At 42.6% G+C, this 4,883-nt stretch overlaps 1 pseudogene; it reads right to left on the bottom strand.

Moving 5' to 3' along the window:
* Positions 1-422: 422 nt before the first annotated feature.
* LOC133071850 (X-box-binding protein 1-like) lies at positions 423-1,158 on the bottom strand (annotated as a pseudogene).
* Between the last annotated feature and the right edge of the window lie 3,725 nt (positions 1,159-4,883).

Below are 4,883 nucleotides of genomic sequence, written 5' to 3'. Positions count from 1 at the left end.
GCCTCCGTGCTGTCCTCCAGGCTGTGTAATAGTCAAGAAAAGACCATCAAATATTGGATCACTCTTTAGACACTCATCAGCCAGGGAGAGAGTTTCACTGGCAAAAGGGTCCTCCCAAGAATGGTCAGAGAGGACCTGTCACTCAAGGGTGAAGGAGAACCCTCATAGCTACAGTCACCACAAGCATCGCAGGCAGGAAGACGGCTTCAGGCAGTGGCTGATTGAAAGCGGATCTGAGATATCCAGCTCCCGAATGAAGTCATCTTCTACAAGTTCTTCCTTCATTGAGAAGGTGAATTCAGGGTGATCTTTTTCTGAGGTGAAAGGTGCTCCCTCAGTCTTCACTACCACACTGACTTGGCTCTCTATCTCAGAGGGTATCTCTAAGACTAGGTCCTTTGTACATACCTGGTCAAAGCGAATCAGTTCATTACCGGCTTCCAGCTTGGCTGATGACATCCTCGGGGATGGACAAGGCGAGGTCGGTAAGGAATTGGGTCCTTCTGAGTCCGCTTCTGGGAGCTACTCCAGTCTGGCAGACTCTGGGGAAGGTCACCTGAGGAACATGACCGGGTCCAAGCTGAAGAGTGTCAAACAGGATATCAGACTCAGAGTCTGAAGAGTCAACACCGCGAGAATCCATGGGGAATGTTCTGGAGGGGTGACGACTGGTTCTGCAGCTGCTGTGGACTCAGCAGAGGAGGCCACCGGCCCGGCTCCATTCCCCAGGTCTCTGCTTCCTCTTTAGTCATCAATCCCCAGGAGCTGTCTTAACTTCTGGTTCTCAACGACAAACGAGGCCAGGAGTTTTCTCTTGTGAAAGCTAATTTTTCTAGCAGTTTCTGGTTTTCTTCTCCCACATCTGCCACTTGTTGTTTCAGCTCACTCATTCGAGCTTTCTTTCGGTCTCTGGCGGTCTGAGCTGCGACTCTTTCAGTTTCCCCGCAGCGCCTTCTCCTCCGGGCTCAGCTGCGTGAGGCGCGGTTGCTCGCGCGCCCGGGGCGCCGTCCCAGCTCCGCACCCAGCGAACACCTCCTCCGGGCGGCGCCGTGCTGGCCCGCCACCATGACCCGCAGGGCCCGGCTGCGGGCCGGCAGGACTGCGCAGGACTCTGGATGCCTGGGCGGCCCGGCGCTGCGCGGCGACACCCACCACCATGGCCTAAGCGTTTCTGCCAAGTTCATCTAACTTAACCTCTTACCTGACCTGTTGTTCTATTTTCGGACTTTCCCCCTGTGACTCCAGTCTTTTCGGAGATGTCACATTAGCCACGTCTTCGGGTGAAGATATCCACGAACTTAATTAAAAGGCAAAGGTTAAGGCATTCTTGAAATAATTTAAATTATAGATGATGTCATTAATCTACAACTTAGTGCATGCTTACACATGAATCAGATGGCCACGACCTTCTGAATAGGGTGAGTACAGAAAGTTTTACCAGGACAGAGAAAGCCGTGAACAAGTGAACTGTGACTCCTAATGTCCTGGAGGAGGCCTTTTTTTTTCTGTTCAGAAATTGTTGTGTCTCTAATTTTAGACTTTAAACATGACTTCATGAAAAAAACAGTGGAGAGAGAGAAATAGAGAAACACACAGGTCCACTTCTACAACTAAACACAATGCTATTTCGTATGAAAAAATAAACAATGAAATTTCTTCACATTCAACTACAAATATTACACCTTTTCTTCCTTGGATGACTTCACTTTTAAAAAGATACATACAGAATAGCTAGTGATATTAATATATAAATTGGAAAATATAAAATCTAGAAAACCAGAGGAAAAAACTCAGATGTCCAGGATTCAGTTCCTCTAATATAATCAGGAAGTTAAAAGGAAAAAAAGGCAGCAGCAAGTTGTCTAAATAATGGCACAAAACTTCATGGTGAATGACATGCATTTATCTAAAAATACTCTTGCTTTTCATTTTCTTTTGGATATATTTCTATGAAGTTTGGTTAAGATTTTCCAAAATAATATCAGTTAGAATAATGGAGGGAAAAGCTTAATAGGGATTCTGATTTTAAGGATTTTAATGATGATTCTATGCTACCAACAAAGACATAAATGCTGCCTCCATGTTTGATCTATTATTTTTTCATTTTCTTCATTTTAATTCTTCAACAATGTGAATGCTGTGTGCATGTAATATGGCAGGTACAATGCTGGACCCTGAGGTTTTCCACTGCTGTGACACGAGGGTAGGGCAGTTTCCTATGCTTCCCCGATGGCACTAGTCATAAAGAACCTGCCTGCCAATGCCGGATATGTAGAGAGATGTGGATTTGATTCCTGGGTCAGGAAGATCTCCTGGAAAAGGACATGGCAACCCACTCCAGAATTCTTGCCTGGAGAATCCTTTGTCAGAAGAGCCTGGTGGGTTATAGTCCATAGAACTGCAAAGAGTCAGAAACCACTGAAGCGACTTCACACACAGAGCAATTTCCTTATAATTAAGGCAGATTTCTATTTTAAAATGCTGGAATGAATCTTTTTTTTTTAATTTTGCAATTTCATTTATTAATAATTTTGGGTATTTGGACACCTTACTTGACATTTTTGATGCTTAGTTCTTTATTTCACAAAATGAGGAAATAGAAAATTCTTAAGTACCTGGTCGGTGCATGGCACATAATAATGTGACATATTATCATGTCATTTATAATGTGACACATTAGTGTCATTTAGTATTAAAGGCAAAAATTTCAGCCATTCTGAAAATGTACCTACTTAAGCCCAGTTTACCTCCAATGTTTTTGCATACCTATATTTTACTATTTTTATCTCCAGTTTATTTTTGTTTTCATTCCTCCTTGAGAGACATTTGAAATATATAAGGCATTCAGAAACTTGAAGTAGGAAGTTTGGTTTTAAAATTGACAGAAGATCTGAATAGACATTTTTCAAAAAAAAGACAAGTAGATAGTCAATAGGCATGAAAAGATGTTCAGCATCACCAGTTATTAGGGAAATGCAAAACAAACCCACAATGAGATTGTTACTGAGCTCAAGTTCTTGTGCCCAAGGCACAGTGAGGCCAAACATTAGCGTCTGGAGCAGAAAAAGGTTTGCAAGGAGATAGGTGGCTCATGGCTTAAAAACCCTGAACTCTCTGAAAACTTTCAGCAAAATCCTTTTATAGGAAAGGTGAGGGAGGAACGTGGTTAGTTGTTGCAAACTTCTTGGGGTCAGATCGTTTGTGCTTGAAGTGAGCTCACAGTCAGGTCATGCTATTCCTGTAAACCTCCTCCAAAACAAATGTTATTCTCCATCCTGACAAGAAATGGCAAGGTCCTAAGTCTTAACTTTCACCCTCTGAGGTCAGGCCCTGGCTAAGAGAAGGCAGTCCCTACTCCAGCCAGTTAACACTGCCCCGGAGTCTCACGGAGCACACAGTCCGGGTCCTCCCACCGGTGTACAGGCAGAGCTGAAGAGGCATATCTCTGCTGGTGATGCCCCCGTGGCTGGGTCCCCAGACCCTGCCCAGCTGTCATCACTGAAGGAGCAAGGCCTCCAGTTCCCACCAGTCCTCAGGCTCCTGAGGCCCCAGACAGGCCCGATCCTGTGGACCACAGCTCATGGAGACTGCTGTGGCTATTAGGTTGTGGAGGCAGAGATGGGGGAGAGGTTTACTGCTGCTTCAAGGCCTGGACCAGGCTGATTGGTTGCCATGGAGTGGGTTCTGGAGCCCTGCAGGACACAGCCCTCAGCCTGTCCCTGCCCTGGCCCTCTCCAGCTCACCCGTAGGCCCAAGGCTGGAGGGCCTGGAGGGCCTAGGCGAGAAGACTGCAATCCACCTTTCATCTCCCTCTCTGCAGCCAGCACCATTGCCTGGCTGACTGCTTGGAGGAAGTTCTGTAACCACTATGCTTAGGATCTCATGCTAATGGCCTAGTGTAGCCCTTATTACAATACAATCCCTCCCTTTTCCTGTAGGACAAAAACAGAAATGTAAAGTCCAAAACTTTCCTCAAGTTTTTCACAACCATTATAAAAAACAGTATAAACAATCCTCAAAAAATTAAAGACAGAACTAAGATATGGTCCAACTATTTCACTTCTGGATATTTATGTGACAAGCATGAAAACACTAATTTGAAAGATATATGAACTGTTATGTTCATTGCAACATTGCATACAATAGTCAAGATATGCAAACAACCTAAGGGTCCTTTGATGGAAGAATGGGTAAGGAAAATACACACACATACATATATGTGTATCTATCTATATATAGGAATACTACTCAGCTATAAAAAAGAATGAAGTCCTGTTATTTGTAACAACATGAATGAACACTGAAGGTATTATGTTAACTGAAATAAGTCATACTGAGAAAAATGTCATATCATTTCACTCATATGTAGAATATAATAAAACAAAGCAAATTCATAGATACAGGAAATGGAGTAGTGTTTATCAGAGAGAAAGTGGGTTGGGGGTAGGTAAAAGGCATGAAGGAGATCAACTGTATCGTGATGAGTGATAACCAGACTTATAGCAGTGATCATTTTGTAGCATACACAGTTGTCAAATTATAATGCTGTACACTTAAAATTTACATAATTAAAAGAAAAAAGGTAAGTAGGGAGTTAAATTATAGATTGAAGTTGTGTTTTAGATGCTTGAGTATCTGGACAATTGAACCTGTTTTCTATAAGTGAAGAATTCATTGTATTGTTTTTCACATTCTATATTTTCATTACCTTTGGAAATAACCTATGTATTTAAAATTTCCAGCTTTTTGTGAAAATGTTAGCTGTTTACTCCAACTCTGTTTTTTTTTTTTTTTTTAACTTAGAAAAGAAAGCAGCAACAAATGCATCAACTTTCACCATAAAAATATTGATTTGGGTTCATTATGATACATATTGTTGCTTC

The sequence above is a fragment of the Dama dama genome, chromosome 17, assembly GCF_033118175.1.
Source record: "Dama dama isolate Ldn47 chromosome 17, ASM3311817v1, whole genome shotgun sequence".
Taxonomy (NCBI): domain Eukaryota; kingdom Metazoa; phylum Chordata; class Mammalia; order Artiodactyla; family Cervidae; genus Dama; species Dama dama.
The sequence above is the reverse complement of the archived record's forward strand: the minus strand, read 5'-3'. Positions and strand labels throughout refer to the sequence as shown.